This window comes from Herpailurus yagouaroundi, unplaced genomic scaffold (genome assembly GCF_014898765.1).
Source record: "Herpailurus yagouaroundi ecotype Mexico unplaced genomic scaffold, PumYag 215, whole genome shotgun sequence".
NCBI lineage: Eukaryota > Metazoa > Chordata > Mammalia > Carnivora > Felidae > Herpailurus > Herpailurus yagouaroundi.
Genome location: NW_024412446.1, coordinates 11,691,715 through 11,714,301, shown reverse-complemented (window position 1 = coordinate 11,714,301; position 22,587 = coordinate 11,691,715).

The window sequence follows — 22,587 nt, the reverse complement described above, 5'->3', positions numbered from 1 at the left end:
GGAGATGGGAGATGGGAGATGGGAGATGGGAGATGGGAGATGGGAGATGGGAGATGGGGAAGAGGAAGAGGAAGAAGAAGAGGAGGAAGAAGAGGAAGAAGAAGAAGAGGAAGAAGAAGGTGGCTGACACTGATGTGCAAAAAAAAAAAAAAAGATGAAATAAAAAGATAAAAGAAATGGAAAAATGTTATTCCAAAACTTTAAATCTGCCCGGGTCCTTGCCAGTGGCTCCCTTGCCACCTCTCCCTTCCCCACCCTCCCCCACTCCTCCTGTTTCTGCATCACTTGGTGTGGCTCCAGTGATCTCCTCAGCCATCTCCAGTGGTGGGGCCTCCAGTGAGGGCGCCTTTGGGCCACTTCCTGATGAGGTTCAAATTGGAGCACCTACCAAATCAGCAGAAGGGGGCCAAGAGGTCCCCTGGGCTTCAACTGCCCACTTCAGACTTTCCCACAGGAGCCTGATGGAGGGGAAGTGAACTGTTTGACCTTTTAGTGGACACAGATGTGACATATTCAGTACTAAATCCCATTCAAGGTTGATTGCTTATTTAAAACAGACATGTTTTTGGAGCTTTCAACATCAAACACAATACAGATAATCAGGCTTTATTCTTTGTTGTTGTTGTTGTTGTTGTTGTTGTTGTAGTAAAATCATCACTTGAATTTGGTACTCTCTGCATTACAAGCCTTTGGGGTGGGCAGTGGAATTGCCTTGCTTCTGTCCCAATGCTGAGCCTGTCTGTGATTGTGGTTATCAAAAATTGTGGCCCTTATAAACAAAACAACACGTTTTATCCCTCGTTTTACAAGAGGTATCAAAAACAAAACAAAACAAAACAAAACAAAAAAACCTTAACAAATACACCCTTGTTCTACCCTGACACTCACTTCAGGATCCATCCCTGAGGGAGAAGCCTAATCACCTTTTATGTGACTTAATTTTATTAGTTAACTAGTACCTGTTTCAGTTTGTCAGGGAAAATTACTTCAAATGATGTTTCATTTTGTCTGTCTCATACAGTGTCCATGGGTGATTGTTGAGAGGATATAGGTTAAATACATAAAAAGGTTTATAGGTAAACTTTTAAAATGGCTTCCCAGATCTTTGATAACCTGGGACTTCAAAGCTTTGCTGAGTTAAGTGATAAATTGGGTTAAATTCATCGGACATCTAAGTCTTTTTCACATAAGATGAAATACTAAAGGGTGAATTACTAAACAGTGTATTTTGTTTTGTTTTTTGTCTTTTGCCTTATTCAAAAAAACTAAAGACACTTCTGTCTGTTAGTAAACATGTTTCATGCTTTTTTTTTTTAAGATTTGTTTTTAGGTCTATTTCCTTATTTTTGAAAGAGAGAGAGAGAGAGAGACAGAATAAGCAAGAGAAGGGGAACAGAGGATCCAAAGCGAACTCTGTGCTGACAGCAGAAAGCCCAATGTATGGCTCGAACTCATGAACCGAGCCGTAGATCATGACCAGAGCTGACGTTGGAAGGTTCATTGACTGAGGCACCCAGGTGTTCCCGTAAAGAAAATTTTAAGAACACCTATTTCTGTATGCATTTAAATGCTAATAGACTGACACTTTAGAACAGTGTACATTTACAATTGCAATTGAGCATAGGGCCATTCCTTAGAAGTGTATGGAGTGATTATCAAACTCTTTTTGTAAAATTTAAATTCAAGTTAGTTAACATATAGTGTAGTATTGGTTTCAGGAGCAGAATTTAGGGATTAATCACTTACATTCAACACCTAGTGGTCCTCCCAACAAGTGTCCTTCTTAATGCCCAACACCTATCCCATGTCCCCTCCAGCAACCCTGACTTTGTTCTCTATATTTAAGGGTCTCTTAGGGTTTGCCTCCCTCTCTGTTTTTATTTTTTTTAATTTTTTAATGTTTATTTTTGAGACACACACACACACACACACACACACATTGTGAGTGAGGGAGGGGCAAAGAGTGAAGGAGACACAGAATCTGAGGTAGGCTCCATGCTCCGAGCTGTCAGCACAGAGCCCTATGCAGGGCTCAAAACCACTAACTGCGAGTTCATGACTTGAGCTGAAGTCAGATGCCCAATCGACTGAGCCACTGAGGTGCTCTAGTCCCTCTCTGTTTCTCTTATTTTTCTTTCCTTCCCTTCCCATTTGTTCATCTGTTTTGTTTCTAAATTCTACATATAACTGAAATCATATGATATTTTCTTTCTCTGACTTATTTTGCTTAGCATAATATACTCTAGTTCCATCCATCCACTTTGTTGCAAATGGCAAGATTTCATTCATTTTGATTGCTGGGTAATATTCCATTGTATATATACACCAATCTTTATCTCTTCATCAGTTGATGGACATTTGGGCTCTTTCCATAATTTGGCTATTATTAAGAGTGCTGCTATAAACATTGGGGTGCATGTACCCCTTTGAATCAGCATTTTTATATCCTTTAGTAAATAGTAGTGCAATTGCTGGGTCATATGGTTGTTCTATTTTTAATTTTTTGAGGCACCTATATACTGGTTTTATATAGGTTTTTATATACTGTGTATAGGAGCCTATACACAGTGGCTTTACCAGTTTATATTCCCCACAGTGCAAAAGGCTCCCCTTTTTCTACATCCTTGCCAACATCTGTTGTTTCCTGAGCTGTTAATTTTAGCCATTCTGACAGGTGTGAGGTGATATCTCGTCATGGTTTTGACTTGTATTTCCCTGGTGATGAGTGATGTTGAGCATCTTTTCATGTGTGTATTAGCCATCTGGATGTCTTAATTTTTTTAATGTTTATCTTATTTTTGAGAGAAACAGAGACAGAGAAGGAGACACAGAATCTGAAGCAGTCTCAAGCTCTCAGCTGTCAGTACAGAGCCTGAGGTGGGGCTCAAACCCACAAAGCATGAGATCATGACTTGAACCAAAGTTGGACACTTAACTGACAGCCATTCAGGCACCTGCATTTGGATGTCTTCTTTGGGAAAATGTCTGTTTATGTCCTCTGCCCATTTCTTCACTGGATTATTTGCTTTTTTGTTGTTGTTGAGTTTGTTATGTTCTTTATAGATTTTGGATACTCACCGTTTTATCTGACATGTCGTTTGCCAAATGTCTTCTCCCATTCTGTTGGTTGCCTTTTTGTTTTGTTGATTGTTTCCTTCACTATGAGGAAGATTTTTATCTTGAGGAGAGTCCAATAGTTCATTTTTGCTTCTGTTTTCCTTGCTTCTGCAGACATTTCTGGTAAAAACTTGCTGTGGCTGAGGTCAAAGAAGTTGCTGCCTTTTTTCTCCTCTAGGATTTTGATGGTTTCCTGTCTCACATTTAGGTCTTTCATCTATCTTGAATTTATTGTGTGTATGGTGTAAGAAAGGGGCCCAGTTTCATTCTTCTCCATGTCACTGTCCAGTTTTCCCAGCATCACTTGTCGAATCGACAATCTTTTTTCCATTGGATACTCTTTCCTGCTTTGTTGAGTATTAGTTGACCATACATTGTGGGTCAATTTCTTGTTTCTCTATTTGGTTCCATTGATCTATGTATCTGTTTTTGTGCCAGTACCATACTGTCTTGATGATTACAGCTTTGTAATAAGCTTGATGTCTGGAATTGTGATGTCTCCAGGTTTGTGTTCTTTTTTCCTTTTTCTTTTTTAAAAAAATATTTATTTATTTTGAGAGAGAGAGACAGAGAGTGTGAGTGGAGGAGGGACAGAGACAGACACAGAATTCAAAGAATGCTCCTGGTTCTGAGCTGTAAGCACAGAGTCTGAAGCAGGACTTGAACCACAAACCATGAGATCACGACCTGAGCTGGTCAGACACTTAACTGACTGAGCCACCCAGGTGCCCCTGTATTCTTTTTTTTCAATATTACTTTGGCAATTTAGAGTTTTTTTCTGGCTCTGTACAAATTTTAGAATTGTTCTAGCTCTGTGAAAAATGCTAGTGTTCTGTTGATAATGACTGCATTGGATGTGTAGATTGCTTTCAGTAGTACAGATATTTTAAAAATATTTGTTCTTCCAATTCATGAACATGGAATGTTTTTCCATTTTGTGTGTGTATTTCTTCAATTTCTTCACAAGTGTTCTATAGTTTTCAGAGTACAGATGTTTTACCTCTTTGGTTAGGTTTATTCCTAGGAATCTTATGATTTTTTTGGTGCAATTGTAAATAGGATGAATCCCTTGATTTCTTTTCTGCTGCTTTATTATTGGTGTATAGAAATGCAACTGATTTCTGTATGTTCATTTTATATCTTGTGAATTTGCTGAATTCATGTATCAGTTCTAGCACTTTTTGGTCAAATACTTTGGATTTTCTACATCCATTTTACGTCATCTGCAAATAGTGAAAGTTTGACTTCTTCCTTACCAATTTGCATGACTTTTTTTCTTTTTGTTTTTGAATCACTCTGGCTAGGACTTACAGTACTGCGTTGAACAACAGTGGTAAGAGTGGACATTCCTGTTGTGTTCCTGACCTTATGATGAAAGTTCTCCATTTTTCCTCACTGGGGATGATATTAGTTGTAGGTCTTTCATATGTGGCTTTTCTGATGTTGAGATATATTCCTTCTATTCCTACTTTTTAAAAAGGGTATGATCATTTTTTGTATATATATATATATATATATATATATATATATATATATATTTAATTTTGTATAATTAATTTTTTTATAATTTACATCCATGTTAGTTAGCACATGGTGCAACAATGATTTCAGGAATAGATTCCTTAAGCCCCTTACCCATTTAGCCTATCCCCCCTCTCACAACCCTTCCAGCAGCCCTCTGTTTATTCTCTATATTTTCTTATGTTTTGTTCCCTCCTTGTTTTTATGGAATAGAATGGAAAGGAAACTTCCAAACTCATTTGATGAAGGCAGCATTACCTTGATTCCAAAACCAAAGATCCCACTAAAAAGGAGAACTACAGACCAATACCCCTGATAAATCTAGATGCAAAAATTCTCAACAAGATACTAGCCAACTGGATCCAACAATACATTAAAAGAATTATTCACCATGATCAAGTAGGATTTATTCTTGGGATGCAGCGCTGATTCAATATCCACAAATCAATCGATATGATACATCACATTAATAAAAGAAAGGATAAGAACCACATAATCCTTTAAATAGATGCAGGCACAGCATTTTACAAAATACAAAATCCTTTCTTGATAAAAACCCTCAAGAAAGTAGGATAGATCATAAAAGCCATATACAAAACACCCACTGCTAGTATCATCCTCATTGGGGAAAAACTGAGAGCTTTCCCACTAAGGTCAAGAACATGACAAGGATGTCCACTCTCACCACTGTTATTCAACATGGTGTTGGAAATCATAGCCTCAGCAATCAGACAACACAAAGAAATAAAAGGCATCCATATCAGGAAGGAGGTCATCAAACTTTCACTCTTCGCAGGTGACATATGATACTCCATGTAAAAAACCCAAAGACTCCACCGGAAAACTACTAGAACTGATCCATGAATTCAGCAAAGTTGCAGGATACAAAATCAATGTACAGAAATCGGTTGCATTTCTATACACCAATAATGAGGCAGCAGAAAGAGAAATCAAGGAATCAACCCATTTACAATTGCACCAACCACCATAAAATACCTAGGAATAAATACCTAACCAAAGATGTGAAAAATCTATACACTGAAGACCATGGAAAGCTTATGAAAGAAATTGAAGAAGACACAAAGAAATGGAAAAACACTCCATGTTCATGGATTAGAAGAACAAATATTGTTAAAATGCCAATACTACCCAAAGCAGTCTAATATTCATTGCAATCTCTATCAGAATAATACCAGCATTCTTCACAGCCCTAGAACAAACAATCTTAAAATTTGTATGGAACCAGAAAAGACCCTGAATAGCCAAAGAAATCCTGAAAAAGAAAATCAAAGCTGTTTTTGAAGTCCAATTCCTCATTTCAAGCTGTATCACAAAACTGTAATCATTATGACAGTATGGTACTGACACAAACACCGACATATAGATGGTACCAAATAAAACTGAATAGAGAACCCACAAATGGACCCACAGACATATGGCCAACTAATATTTGACAAACCAGGAAAAAATAGCCAATGGGAGAAAGACAATCTCTTCTGCAAATGGTGTTGGGTAAACTGGACAGCGACATGCAGAAGAATGAATCTGGACCACTTTCTTACACCATACACAAAATAAACTCAAACTAGATGAAAGACCTAAATGTGAGACAGAAAACCATCAAAATCTTACAGGAGAAAATAGGCAACAACCTCTATGACCTCAGCCACAGCAACTTCTTACTAGACATGTACTCAGAGGCAAGGGAAGCAAAAGCAAAAATTAACTGTTGGGACCTCATCAAGATAAAAAGCTTCTACACAGTGGGGGAAATAATCAACAAAACTAAAATGCAACCATTGGAATGGGAGAAGATATTTGCAAATGAAATATCAGATAAAGGGTTACTATCCAAAATCTATAAAGAACTTATCAAACTCAACATCCCAAAACCAAATAATCCACTGAAGAAATGGGCAAAAGACATGAATAGACACTTTTCCAAAGACATCCAGATGGCAAACAGCCACATGAAAAAATGCTCAACATCACTCATCATCAGGGAAAAACAAATCGAAACCACATTGAGATACCATCTCACGCCTGTCATAATGGCTAACATTAACAACTCAGGCAACCACAGATGTTGGGAAGGATGTGGAGAAAGAGGAACCCTTTTGCACTGCTGGTAGAAGGCAAGCTGGTGGAGCCGCTCTGGAAAACAGTATGGAGGTTCCTCAAAATATTAAAAATAGAACTACCCTACAACCCAGCAATTGCACTACTAAGTATTTATCCAAGGGATACAGATATGCTGTCTCAAAGGGGCACATGCACCCCAATGTTTATAGCAGCGCTATCAACCACAGCCATATTATGGAAAGAGTCCAATGTCCATCGACTGAAGAATGGATTAAGAAGATATGGTGTGTATACACACACACACACACACACACACACACACACACACACACAATGGAATATTACTGAACGATCAAAAAGAATGAAATTTTGCCATTTTCAACAACATGGATGGAACTAGAGTGTATTATGCCAAGTAAAATAAGTCAGAGAAAGACAATATATGACTTCACTTACATGTGGAATTTAAGTTACAAAACAGATGAACATAAGGGAAGCAAAAAATAGTATAAAGCAGAGAGGGAGAGAAACCATAAGAGACTCCTAAATACAGAGAACAAACTGAGGGTTGTTGGAGGGGTTTTGGGTGGGAGATGGGATAAATGGGTATTAAGGGGCATTAAGGAAGACACTTGGGATGAGCACTGGGTGTTATATGTAAGTGATGAATCACTAAATTCTATTCCTGAAATCATTATTACACTATATGTTAACTAATTTGGATGTAAATTTTTAAATATCATTAAAAAAATACCCCGTGCACTTCTGCTCCCTGCTGTCCACCTTGTCCAGGAACTCCCTGTAATGTAACGGACATGTTTCCCCTACAAGAAGCTAAAGTGTCAGAAGGAGAAACACAGGGAGGCACCACCAAGATTACAAGTACCTTTCTCATTGCAAGATTTAAGACAGGTAAAAGAAAATCTAGATAAATTTTCTGATGATCTGGATAAGTATATAGAGGCTTTCCAGAATATTAGGTATGTTTTTGAGTTGACATGGAAATATATGATGCTTTTGTTGAATCAAACTCTTTTTAAAAATTTTTAATGTTTATTTTTGAGAGACAGAGTGTGAGTGGGGGAGGGGCGGGGGGGGGGAGACACAGAATCTGAAACAGGCCCCAGGCTCCAAGGTGTCAGCACAGAGCCCAATGTGGGGCTCAAACTCTTGAGCCGTGAGATCATGACTGGAGTCAAAGTTGGACATCCAACCGACCGAACCACCCAGGCACCCTTCAATCAGGGTCTTAATGAGACAGAGAAGTGTGGTATTCTGTCAGTGGCTGAGAAATATGGGGATGAGCAACTCATTAATTATCATGGGACTGGGGATCCTTTGCAAACTCCCAGTTCCCTACTGGGATTCAGGCAGTTCCATCCCAAGATCCTAATTGGGAGTATGATAATCCCATTGGGGAATGGCATCATTGCCACTTCAAAACTTGTGTTTTGGAAAAACTAAGGAGGTCTACAGTTAAACCCTTAAATTATGCTAAATTAGCCACTATTTTACAGACACAGGAGGACAGCCTGGTGGCCTTCCTGGAAAGGTTAAGGTTAAATATATGGCTATCTCCCCTGATACTCTCTGAAACTGAGACAATACTAAAGGACAAATTTGTCACTCAGTTGGCCCCAGATACTTGAAGGAAACTGCAAAAATTGGCTATTGTCCCAGAAGGGGTCGTGGAGGAGTTTTTATGAGCTTCCGATTGGGTATATCACAACCAAAATAAAGAGAATAAGGAACAGGAAAGGAGTCTTAAAACAAACAAACAAAAAACAAACAAACAAACAACTAAGGCCTTAGTCATGGCCTTACTTACTATGTCAGACCAGACTTCTGAGGTCCTGGCACCATTTATGAAATGAGAATGTCCTCGGAGGGGACAACCGAATTTGAAACCCCATAAGCCATGCATGCCCCTTGTATGGAGATAGTCACTGAAAAATCTGAATGCCCTTGGGGACCTCAGTGTGCAAGGGCTCAGATAACCATGCCCCTGAAAAGAACTAAAGGGTCCTGGGGCTCTTCATAGTGGCTCCCCTGAACCAACTGTCTATTAGAGATACAGAGCCCTGGGTAACTCTAGAAATAGAAGGAAAACCAGTTAATTTCCTCCTTGACATCAGAGCCACCTTTTCTGTCCTCCTTTACACTCCTGTGCAACCATCCAAACACAGCATAACAATTAGTGGTGTCTCCAGAAAAGTTACTACTAAATTTTTCTCCCAGCCACTGGGGTGCATATGGGGACACTTTTTTCACATTCTCTCTCTCTCTTTTTTGATAATGCCAGAGAGGCCCCACTCCCTTTCTAGAAAGAGACATTTTGACTGAATTACAGATTATAGTGCTATTAGCTCCAGGACTATTTGGGAAGGAAGATTTGAGCATTGAGAACTAAAAGCTACTTCAAATGTGTAATTATTCTAAGCAACAATATCACAAGATCCAAATATATACCAAGAAGAGGGAGGAAAAACTATAGTTAAAAAAAAAAAAAAAAGACCAGACATGTCAGGGACTTTTTGGGTGGCTACAATGCATCTTTCCTTTCCATGGTGTGACTTCCTCCCTAGGAGGCATTAGATTGGGAATATTAATGCTTGCTAGTCTAATATTCTTTTTGTATGTCATTTGTAGAAGCCATCTCATATGCCGTAAAAATAGGATATCCAAGAAAATTTTGCTAGCCTAGACCTTCCAAACACCCTCTCATTATCTCAGACCTCTGGATCGACCTCTGAACCTGCCCTGACTGCTGTACTCCTGTTGTGGCCCTCTTTCAGCAGGAAGCAGTTAAGCTGAGTCATCATCCCAATTCTTAATGGCAGTTAGGAGTCATGTGTTCAAAGGGGGGGAATATGATAGGAAAAGATGGGATTCAGTAGGCAAAGAGGGAAAGGTTAGGACCTGAGGTCCCTGGGTAGAAAAAAAACACATATTTTGAAATAATACTGGGAGCATCTGATTACAGCAAACCCCCTTGGGTGTAAGGTTCCTCTTAAGAAACAAATGTCTGTACCTAATGCCCAAAATAACCTGTTATTGGAAGATACACCTGACTGTGAAGAGGAGAGACAACTTTGCTGAACATGAATGAGTGAGGCCTCAAAAAATAAAGGAAATATAAATAAAAATGGAATCAACTTAGAAAAGAAGAGAAAGGATTTTGAGAAGTGAGGGAGATGATTCATTTTCAGAAATACCATATAAAACTGTGCTATCTAGTTAACAATAGATTTACAACCTCTTGGAAATATATACAACCTCCCCTCTCCCATAATGGAGTCCCAAACCCTTGGACACTTCACTTCTGGTTCTTTTTCCCTTCTCCGTTTCATGGGCTTATTTTTGTGAGCTTTGCAATGAGCATGTGTCAAAGAACAAAGGGACAGAAAATCTCCGTGTCACCTCAGGAAATGTACGTTTGTTCCAATCAGAGTACTTTTTGGCTTAGAGGGGCATAGGCAATGTCCAGGTAAGGCGGTAACCTCTTGTACTCAGCCAATGAGGAATCGAGAGAGGGACTTGCAGGCTAGGAGATAAATTGTCTGCTGTAACTGTCCTGAGTGTGCCTGTCCATCAGACACCCACTCTTGCAAGAACATTGAGTAAAGCCTCACTTCACTGTGCTCTGAGTCTCTGAGTCCCTTCTTTGATTGGGTCAGTGGGCTTATTTCTCACAGTGCCATTGTGTTGTCTGTAGAGTTGGTATTTCTTGTGACGTCCCCTGTCCTTTCTAGTCTTTGTTGCTTTTGATCTTGTTTTCTTTTGTTTTCCCCCCTCAAAGAGTCTCCTTTAAAATTTCTTGCAGGGCTGGTTTAGTGGTCACAAACTCCTTCAGTTTTTCTTTGGGAAACTTGTTATCTCTGCTTCTATTCTGAATGAATCCTTGCTGGGTAAAGATTTCTTGGATACATATTTTTCCCATTCTTCATGTTTAATGTATCCTGCCACTCCTTTCTGGACTGACAAATTTCTGTGGGCAGATCTGTGAACTTGATCTGTCTTCCCTTGTAGGCTAAGGACTTTTTTTCCCCTGCTGCTTTCAGTATTCTTTCCTTGTCTATGTATTTTGTGAACTTGACTATGATATGCCTTGGTGCTGGTCGGCTTTTGTTGAATATAATGAGTTTTCTCTGTGCTTGTTGATTTTGATGTCTGTGTCATTCCCCATATTAAGGATTTTTTCCCATTATAATTTGCTCATATGAAACTTCTGCCTCTTTTTGTCTCTCTTCATCTTCTGGATGCCTGTGATATAAATGCTATTCCTTTCTAATACGTCACTGAGTTACCTAAGTCTGACTTTGTGATCTTTTACCTTTGTTTTCCTCTTCTTTTAAACTTCACTATTTTCTGTAATTTTATCTTCTATATCACTGATTTGCTCCTCTGCTTCATCCGCCCTCACCATCATGGCATCCATTCAAGCTTGTGTGTTGTTTATAGCATTTTTAATTTAGACCTGAGTAGATTTTAGTTCTTTTATCTCTAGATAAAAGAAGAAAGGTATTCTCTGTGTCTTTTATGCTTTTTTCAAGCAGAGCTAGTATCCTTATAATTGCATTTTTAAATTCTAGTGCAAACATCTTCTTATATTTGTATTGATTAAATCCCTGATGGTGAATTTTACTGCCTGTTCTTTCTTTTGGGGCATATTTCTCCACCTTGTCATTTTGCCAGAAACAAAAAGAAGAAAAAAAAAAACAAAACAAGGCAAAGAGAAAAACTCCAAAGAGCAAAACAAAACAAAATAACACTAGATCCTTGGTGTGTTTGGTCTATTTGTTAAAAGAATCTAGATCCAAAATAAAATATAATGAAAACAGAAAAAATAAAATAAAAAATTAAATAATTAAATAATATGTATGTCTAAAAGTATATATATACATATATGTGTGTATATATATGTATATATATAATAATAAATTTAAAAGAGTGGAAAAAATAAGAAAATAAATGAAAAAAGGATTAAAAGTAAAATGGAAGTTAGATCTTACTTCCCCTAGAGCTGAAACTTTGTAGCACTCTATGATCAGTTGGCTTGGTGCAAGTGTGTTGTTTGTGATGGTCTTCTAGAGGAGGGGCCTGATTTCTTAGGCTGACTTGTTTTGGTGGAAATGCTGCTCCAGGGTGCAGTGGGGGTGAGTTTTGGTGCAAGTAACCCCAGCCTCCACTAGGTGGCACTGTGTTTCTCTCTGAAGTCTGACCCTGCTGGTGGGCAGAAAGAGGTGGTGGTGGAAGATGATGTCATCCCATCCTCTCGTACCCTGGGAAGAGAACTCAGGGCCATGACTGTTCAGGAGGTACTGACAGAAAAGTGTCCCAGGATTTAGTCAGAACCCTGTTCTTAACCTCTGTGCCCAGAATTTGGCACGCCCAATACCACTGTTCTGTGTTTTATCTCTGGCCAGTGGCCTGGCAAAATTCATGATAGGGTTTTGGAGTGGTGGTGGGGTCCAGAGTTGACAGTCAAGAAAGAATTCATGTGACATGTTTGGTGCAAAAAAAGGTGATTTTTATTAAAGCATGGGGACAGGACTTGTAGGCAGAAAGAGCTGTCCTAGGACCATGAAGAGAGTTGGGGGAAGTAAAGTCAAGAGGAAGTTTCAAAAGAGATTTTCGTTTGCTAAAGAAGGCTCACAGCTATTGTCAAGCTAAGGTTGTTTTTCCCTCTAGCAAAGCATTAACATTGAGACAGTAGGGAGTTCCTGGAGAAATGTTATACTATGACTGCCTCAAGTATTTGGCAATGGGCTGCAGGTTATAAGGAAATTTAATTTCATCTTCCATTTCCTTCTGCCTTTGTTTCCCACATCACTTTGACCCACTCCCCTCCTCCTCCAGAGAGGCTTGTGGCACCATTCTGTACCACAAAATCAGTCACATGGTGTGTGCACAGTGGCTGGAGTCTATTGTGGTATATAGTGAAAAGCTGTGACCAGGTTATTTGGTTTCTGCACGTGCCTCTTTCCTTAGCTCCATTCTGTCCCAGAAAAACAGTCACACACTGCGTGCACAGTGGCTATAGTCTATTGTGGTGCACAGTGAAAACTTGTGATCAGGTTATCTGATGTCTGTGCACACCTCTGTTCCCTGCTGTTGAATGGCCACTCAAGGGCTCCTGGTGGGCCTTTTGTTCTTGGAGAAGCAAAATACCCTCTTTTAAAATGTACTCCATGAAGGGGAGGAATCTATCCCAGTACAACCCAGGGGATCCCCACACCATAGTTTTGTGCTAACACTACACACTGCTCCCTCCACCCTTACCCCACCCCTGTTCTCTCTTTGTCATCCTGATCACTCTTCACAAAGAGGGTTCCCTTCCCTTCTTGGCACTGTGGCTTTTCCCCCTTCCAATTCATGGCTCTGAAATTCACATCTGCTGCTTTTTCTTTCTCCAATTGTGCAGATTGTTTTCTTAATCCTCAGATAGATTTCCTAGTTGTTCAAGATGATTTGATGTTGATCTAGCTCTGTTCAAGGGATGAGGCAAGCTCAGGGTCCCCCTACTACTCCACCATCTTAACTTCTCCCATGGAACTCTTCTTACTTTATGTGTCTAAGATGTCCAATAAAGCCATTTGAAGAATAGTTTATGTTTAGAAAATTAAGCACAAAGCCATTTCCGGATGTTTATATAGAGCCATTGAAGAACACTTATAATACGTATATAAGAAGTCTATTCAGGGGATTTAAATGCAGTTATTTCTAGGAAGTTAGCACATGGCAAATCTCAATACCTTATATAGAGTGTTTATGGATAGTTCATACTGAGTATACATTAGGGCTACATGAAGGAGGCTTTAAGCACAGTTTAGATTCAATAAGACAAGCACAGTGTCCTTCCCATGTGTTTATAAATAGAAGTTTAAGGACACGTGTTACTACATGTACTTAGAGGTTTTTGAAGGCCTCATTGAGGACAGAGCTGTTTCATGCAGTTCAGCACATGGTCATTTCCTAGTGCTTACACAAAAAGGTTTAAGAAAACTTTCTTCATGTTTCCCAGAGATTCCTTGAAATCCTCTATGAGCTCATTTTGCTTTTCAACTAATTAGAACAAAGTCATTCCTTATTGCTTTTATAGAACGTTCTAACAGAAGTTTCTCTCAGTTGTATGTTAAAGACTGCATGAAGGTCACTTGAAGCACAGTTGAGTTTTAGGCAGCTGAGCACATGACCATTCCGTACTCCTAATATAGAGTGTTTATACAAAAGTTCCTTAGATGTACATTAAAGGTCACAAGAAAGGCCAAGATTGTGGGGAAGTGACAGAGTAGGAAGACCCTAAGAAGTGTTCAAACTTAAGCGACCATCAACTTAATGTTGACTGCTGTATGCAGAAGATGTTATATACAAACTTAATGGTAACCACAAATCCAAAACTAGTCATAGATATACAAAAAATAAAGAGAAAGGAATACAAATATGTCACTAAAGTTAGCCAACTTATGAGAGAAGAGAGCAAGGGACAAAAGCAACAGAGAACAACAAAAACAACAATGAACAAGTAATAAAATAGTAATAAATGCACATTTCAATAATTACTTTGAATGTAAATGGGCTAAATTCTCCAATATGAAGATAGAGGGTGATGGGATGGATAAGAAAACAAGACCCATCTGTATGCTTCCTACAAGAGACTCATTTCAGACCTAAAGACACATGCAAATTGAAAGTGAGAGATGGAGAAACATTTATCATGACAATGGATGTGAAAAGAAAGCTTATAGAAAACAGTTAAGAAACACTTCTTATTAAATGTGTAAGAGGTCTGTGAACACTGCATGAAAAACAGTATAGTTTTGGCAGTTAAGCACACAGCCATTGCCTATTGATAATATATAGTGTTTCAACAAAATTTCCTATGAGATAAATATGAAAAGCTACATGAAGAATGCTTGAAGCCCAGTGTAGTTTTAAGCAGTTAAGCATAAGACCCTTCCTTAGTGCTGGTATAAACAAGTTTAAGGATACTTGTTACTACATATGTTTAAGAGGCATTGGATAGTTTCACTGAGAACACAGGTGTTTCTGGTAGGTAACCACATAGGTATTCCCTAGTGCTTAACTAAAGGATTTAACCATACTTCTTACTGGGTAAATCTAAGAAGCTAACCCCAAAATGCTTTAAGCACAGTGTTTCATCTACAAATAAGCTCATGAGCACGTAGGGTTTAAACAAAAGTTTATACTAGATGTCAGTTACAAACTATATGAAAGATGTAGTAAGCAATGTAGTTTAGATACTTAAAAACAAGGCCATTTCTTAGTGATTCTACACAAGGGTTTCAGGACACTTATGACTGTATGTATCCCAAACTCTTTTTGAAACATGCTTGAAGCACAGCATACTTAGGCAGATAAGCACTTAGTCATTTCTTATAGCTAGTATGAAATTTTTAAACACAGGTCTTATTGGATGTATGTGAAAGTCTCCATAAAGTTGTTTGAAGCACAGTGCAGTCTTAGGTATTTAAGCATATGGGCATTTTACATTGCTAATATAGTGTTTCAACAAAAGCTCCTAGGAGAATTATGTAAAAGACTACATGAAGAATGCATGAGGCACAGTGAAGTTTTAGGCAGTTAAGCACATGGTCATTTTCTATTGCTAACATAGACTGTTTCAACAAAAGTTCCTATGATATTTATGTGAGGGCTTCATAAGTGATGCTATAAGCACAACGTAGTTTCAGACACTTAAGCCCCTCCCTAGTTCTTTGAAGAAAGGTTAAGAACACTTCTTACTATATTTATCTGAAATGCTAATTGATATCTCCTTTAAGCACAGTACCATTTCAGACTGTTTAAATCATGACCATTCTCCTGAGTCACTTACATTAAACCCTGCCCACCTGCAACCTGGAAGTGCATTTCCAACGAAACAAGTCTGCTTGAGAATCAGCACAGTAGGCCCTGCCCCAAGACCACCAGCACAAATCCCTTCCACCCACTCAGTCTAAAGATCATAGTGTTTTGCAATGTTTCAGCTCTAGGGGAAACTGGATCTAGCTTCATTTGGGCTTCTTTTTGTTTGTTTGATCATTTGTTTCTTTCTTTGCTTCTGTTTTTGTTTATGTTGCTGTTTTTTCCCTCACTTTTTTTTTTTCCTGGACCCAGAGCAAATTTTTAATTCTATTTCATTTTATTTATTTAATTATTTAAAATTTTTATATTTTTAATTTTTTTCTTTTCTTTTTGTTATTGTCTATCAATATTGTCTTAACAAGAAGATCAAAATACACTTAGGATCTAGCACTTTTATTTGATTTTTTAAATGTTTACTTATGCAAAAAAAATTTGTATGTTTATTTTTGAGAGAGAGGCAGAGACAGAGGGTGACTGGGGGAGGGGCAGAGAGAGAGAGGGAGACACAGAATCCGAAGCAGGCTCTAGGCTCTGAGCTGTCAGCACAGAGCCTGATGTGGGGCTCGAACCCATGAGCCATGAGATCATGACCTGAGCTGAAGTCAGATGCTTAACCAACTGAGCCACCCAGGCACTCCTAATGTTTATTTATTTTTGAGAGGAGGGGGGAGAGGGAGAGAGAGAGCGAGCGAGGGAAATAGAGAACGAGCAAGGTGGGGGAAGGGCCAGAGAGAGAGGGAGAGACAGAATCCTAAGCAGTCTCCAGGCTCTGAGCTGTGAGCACAGGACCTGACACAGGGCTCAAACACATGAATTGTGAGATCATGATCTGAACTGTAGTCGGACACAACTGACTGAGCCACCCAGGCGCCCCTTGTTTTGTTGTAAATTTTTAAATTTTCATATTTTATTTTATTATTTTTTCTTTCTCTGAAATGAAAAGATGGAAGAATTCACCATCAAGGAAAGAAAGGGAATGACAGCCAGCGATTTAATCAGTGCAGATATAAGTAAGATGTCTGAACTCGAATTTAAAGCCTTGATTATAAGAATACTAGCTGGGGTTGAAAAAAAAATCATAGATGACAGCAGAGAATCATTTCTGCAGAGATAAATGAGCTAAATCTAGTCAGGTTGAAGTAAAAAATGCTATAACTAAGATGTAATCTCAAATGCACCATCAAATGACGGTGAGGATGGATGAAGCAGAGCAGTGAATCAATGATACAGAGATAAAATTAAAGAAAATAATGGAACTGAACAGAAGAGGGAAACAAAGGTAAAAGATCACAATACATGGCTTAGAGAATTCAGCAATTTATAAAATAGGAATAACATTCATATTATAGAAGTCCCAAAGTTGAAGACAGAGAAACAGTGACAGCTCATTTCTGTGAGCAAATTATAATGGAAAACCTCCCTAATCTGGGGAAAGACACAGACATCAAAATCCAAGAACAGAGAAATCCTATTAATTTCAATAAAAGCCGACCATCACCAAGGCATATCAGAGTCAAATTCACAAAATACATAGACAAGGAAAGAATCCTGAAAGCAGCAAGGGAAGGGAAAAAGTTCTTAACCTACAATGGAAGACAAATCCAGTTCACAGCAGATCTGTATTAAAGCAGATTCCTTACAGAGGAAATAAAAAAGTACATGGAAGCAAATGAAGATGAAAACACGACAATTCAAAACCTCTGGGATGCAGCAAAGGCAACCATATGAGGGTAGTATATAGCAATCCAGACCTTCCTAAAGAAGGAAGAAAAGCCACAAATACACAACCTAACCTTACACCTAGAGAGGCTGGATAAAGAACAGCAAATAAAGCCCAAAACCAGCAGAAGAAGGAAAATAATAAATACTAGAGCAGAAATCAGTGATATCTAAATTAAAAAAAAACCATTAGAACAAATCAATGAAACTAGGAGCTGGTTCTTTGAAAGAATTAACAAAATCATTAAGTCCCTAGCCAGATTTATCAAAAAGAAAAAGGAAAGGTCCCAAATAAAGTCACAAATGAAAGAGAGAGATCACAACTAACACCACAGAAATACAAACAATAATAAGAGAATATTACAAGTAATTATATGCCAACAAATTGGGCAATCTGGAAGAAATGGATAAATTCCCAGAAACATATAAACTACCAAAACTGAAACAGGAAGAACAGAAAAATTTAACAGACCCATAACCAGTAAAGAAATTGAATTGGTAATCAAAAATCTCACAACAAACAAGAGTCCAGGACCGGATGGCTTCCCATGGGATTTCTACCAAACACATATAGAAGAATTAGTATCTATTTCTTCGAAACTGTGCCAAGAAATAGAAATTGAAGGAAAACTTCCAAACTCATTCTATGAAGGCAGCATTACCTTGATTCCAAAACCAGACAAGACCCCACTAAAAAGGAGAACCACAGACCAACTTCTCTGATGAACATGGATGCAAAAGTTCTCAACGAGATACTAGCAAACTGAATCTAACAATACATCAAAGAATTATTGACCACGATCAAGTGGGATTTATTCCTGGACAGAAAGGTTGGTTCAATATCTACGAATCAAACAACGTGATACATCACATTAATAAAAGAAAGGATAAGAACCACACGATCCTCTCAATAGATGTAGAAAAAGCATTTGACAGAATACAGTATCCTTTCCCAACAAAAACCCTCAAGAAAGTAGGGATGGAAGGAACATACCTCAGGATCATAAAGGCCATATATGAAAGACCCATAGCTAATATCATCCTCAATGGGGAAAATGTGAGATTTTTCTCCCTAAATTCAGGAACATGGCAGGGATGTCCTCTCTCACCACTGCTGTTCAACATAGTGTTGGAAGTCCTAGCCTCAGCAATCAGACAACAAAAAGAAATAAAAGGCATCAAAGTTGTCAAGGAAGAAGTCAAACTTTCACTCTTTGCAGACAACATGATACTCTATGTGGAAAACCCAAAAGACTCAAAAAAAAAACCCACAAAAACCCTGCTATAACTGAACCATGAATTCAGGAAAGTCACAGGATATAAAAGCAACATACAGAAATCTGTGGCATTTCTATACATCAATAATGAAACAGTAGAAAGAAAAATCAAGGAATTTATCCCATTTATAATTTCACCAAAAACCATTAAATACCTAGGAATAAACTTAACCAAAGAAGTAAAAGATCTGTACACTGAAAACTATAGAAAACTTATAAAAGAAATTGAAGAAGACACAAGGAAATGGAAAAATATTCCATGCTCATGAAATGGAAGAAGAAATATTGTGAAAATGTCTATACTACCCTAACAATCTACACCATCAATGCAATCCGTATCAAAATAACACCAGCATTTTTCACAGTGCTATAACAAATAATTCTAAAATTTGTGTGGAACCAGGAGGCCTAAATAGCCAAAGTAATTGAAAAAGAAAACCAAAGGTGGAGGCATAACAATTCCAGACTTCAAGCTATATTGCAAAACTGTAATCATCAAGACAGTATGGTATGGCATAAAAACAGAGACATAGATCAATAGAACCGAATAGAGAACCCAGAAATGGACCCACAAATGTATGGCCAACGAATCCTTGATAATGCAGAAAAGAATATCCAATGGAAAAAAGACAATCTCTTCAGCATGTGGTGTTGGGAAAACTGGACAGTGACATACAGAAGAATGAACCTGGACCACTTTCTTACACCATACACAAAAACCAAATCAAACTAGATGAAAGACCTAAATGTGAGACAGGAAACCATCAAAATCCTACAGGAGAAAATAGGCAACAACCTCTTTGACCTCACCACTTCTTACTAGGTATGTCCCCAGCAACTTCTTACTAGATATGTCCCCAGAGGCAAGGGAAGCAAAAGCAAAAATGAACTATTGGGCCCTCATCAAGATAAAAACCTTCTGCACAGTGAAGGAAACAATCAATAAAACTGACCAGTAACAGGTGGAATGGGAAAAGATATTTGTAAATGACATATCAGATAAAGGGTTAGTATCCAAAATCTATAAAGAACTTATCAAACTCAACACCAAAAATCAAATAATCCACTGAAAAAATGGGCAAAAGACACGAATAGACACTTTTCCAAAGAAGACATCAAGATGGCCAACTGACCCATGAAAAAATGCTCAACATCACTCAACATCAGGGAAATACAAATCAACCACAACAAGATACCACCTCACACCTGTCAGAATGGCTAAAATTAACAACCCAGGAAACAATAGATGTTGGCAAGGATGTGGGAAAGGGGAACACTTGCACTTTTTGTGGGAATGCAAACTGGTGTGGTCACTCTGGAAAAAAGTATGGAGGTTCCCTCCCCAAAATTAAAAATAGAACTACCATATGACCCAGCAGTTACACTACTAGTATTTATCCAAATGCTACATAAATGCTGGTTATAAGGGGCATATGTACCCCAATATTTATATCAGCACTATCAACAACAGCCAAATTATGGAAAGAGCTCAAATGTCCATCAACTGATGAATGGTTAAAGAAGATATGGTATAAATATACAATGGAATATTACTCGGCAATCAAAAAGGGTGAAATCTTGCCATTTGCAACGATGTGGATGGAACTTGAGTGTATTATGCTAAGCAAAATAAGTCAGCCAGAGAAAGATAAATATCATATGATTTCACTCATATGTGGAATTTAAGAAACAAAACAAATGAATACAAGGGAAGGAAAACTAAGATAAAAAAAGGAAGGAATGCAAGCCATAAGAGACTCTTATTTTTTTTTAAAAATTTTTAATGTTTATTTATTTTTGAGAGAGAGACAGAGCATGAGTGGGGGAGGGGCAGAGAGAGAGGAAGACACAGAATCTGAAGCAGGTCCAGGCTCTGAGCTGTCAGCACAGAGTCCAATGCGGGGCTTGAACTTGCCAACTGTGAGAACATGACCTGAGCTGAAGTCAGACGCTTAACCAACTGAGCCACTCATGCGCCCCCATTAGAGACTCTTAAATACAGTGAACAAACTGAAGGTTTCTTGAGGGGAGGTAGAGGGGGAGATGGGCTAAATGATGGGCAGGCATTAAGGAGGGTACTTGCTGGGATGAGCACTTGGTGGGTTTTTATTAATGTTTGTTTATTTTTGAGAGAGACAAAAAGATAGAGCATGAGCCAGGGAGGGGCAGATAGAGAGGGAGACACAGAATCCAAAGCAGGCTCTAGGCTCTGAGCTGTCAGCACAGAGCCCAACATGGGGCTTGAACTCACAAACCATAAGATCATGACCTGAGCCAAAGTCGGATGTTTAGCTGACTGAGTCACCTAGGCGCCCCAGCACTTGGAGTTATATATAAGTGATGAATCACTAAATTCTACTCCTGAAATCATTATTACACTATATGTTAACTAACTTGGATTTAAATAAAATTTACAAATTAAAAAAAACACATATAATGATGAAAAGTGTTGTTTGAAGAACCCTTTAAACAGAGTCCACTTTCAAGGTTTAAGCACATGGACTTACAACTGCTTATACTCATAAAATTCTATTTTTTAAGTTTATTTATTTATCTTGAGAGAGACAGCGAAAGTGGGGGAGGGACAGAGAGAGAGGGAGAGAGAGAGAATAGCAAGCAGGTTTGGCACTGTCAGCACAGAGAACCATGTGGGGCTTGAGCTCACGAACAGTGAGATAACCTGAGCTGAAATCAAGAGTCGGATGCTTAACTGAGTGAGCCAACCAGGTGTCCCTACACTCATAACATTTTAAAAGCCTCTAATTTCATGAAACTAAGATGTTACTTGTAGGATGCTTTAATTATAAAATATCATATATCTGGTATATGAGAGGTGTGTGTGTGTGCATTATATGTGTAGGGTATGTGTGTGTTGTGTGTTTTGTGGCATGTATGTTTATGTGATGTGTGTAATGAGTGTGTGTTTTGTTGTGCAGTGTTTGGTGTATGTGTTTTTCATGTATGGTATATGTGCAGTGTTTGTGTGAGATGTGTGGTGTGTATGAGGTAATATGTGAAGTACTGTGGTATGTATTTGGTTTATATGTAGTGTATGGTGCATGTATGGTATATGTGTTGTGCATGTGTGGTATATGGTGTGCATGGTGTATACGTGAAGTATGTTCATGTGGTACACATGTATGTGTTTTGTTGGCATACGTATGTTGTATGTGTGTTGTGTGTGCTAATTGTTTCTGGGGGTGTATGCATGGTGTTTGTGCAGTGTGTGTGTAGTGTTTTGGTTTGTATGGTATTGTGTGGCATTGTGGTGTGTGTACGGCATATGTATGGCATATGTGTGAAGTATGGTGTGGTGTGGTTTTAGTGTATATGTGGTGTATGTATGGTATATGTTTGGTGTGTGTGGTGTATATATTGATTGCGTTTGTGTGGTATATGTGTGGTATTTTGTTTGGTATATGTGTGTTGTATGCACGTTGTATGTGGTAAGTTTGTGTGAGGGGGTGTAAGTGTGGGTGTATGGTGCATGTGTGATGTTAGACATGTTAGATATTAGACATGTTTGTTGTATATGCATGGTAAGTGTGTGGTGTATATGAGGTATGTGTAATGTACATATGGTGTGTACAATGTATGTATGATGTGGGTGTGTATGTGGTATTTGTATGTCAAGTGTGGTATATGATATGTGTGGTTTGCGTGGAGGGTGTACGTATGCGTTATATGTGTGGTGAGTTTGTTGTACATGTGGTTATGTGTGATGTATGTTTGATATATGTTTTGTGATTGTGTGTTGTGTGTGATGTGTATTTGTATCTGTGTGGTGGTTGTGTGGTATATGTGTGTTGTGTATGGTAGTTATGTGCGTTATATCTGTGCTGTGTTTTCGGTGTATGTGAAGTGTGTGTGTGGTGTGTATACAGTGTATGTTTGATGTCTGTGTGTGGTATATGTTTGGTGTGTGTTGGTATATCTGTGGTGAGTGTGAGCTTGTATTGCAGATGTTTGGTATGAATGGCATGTA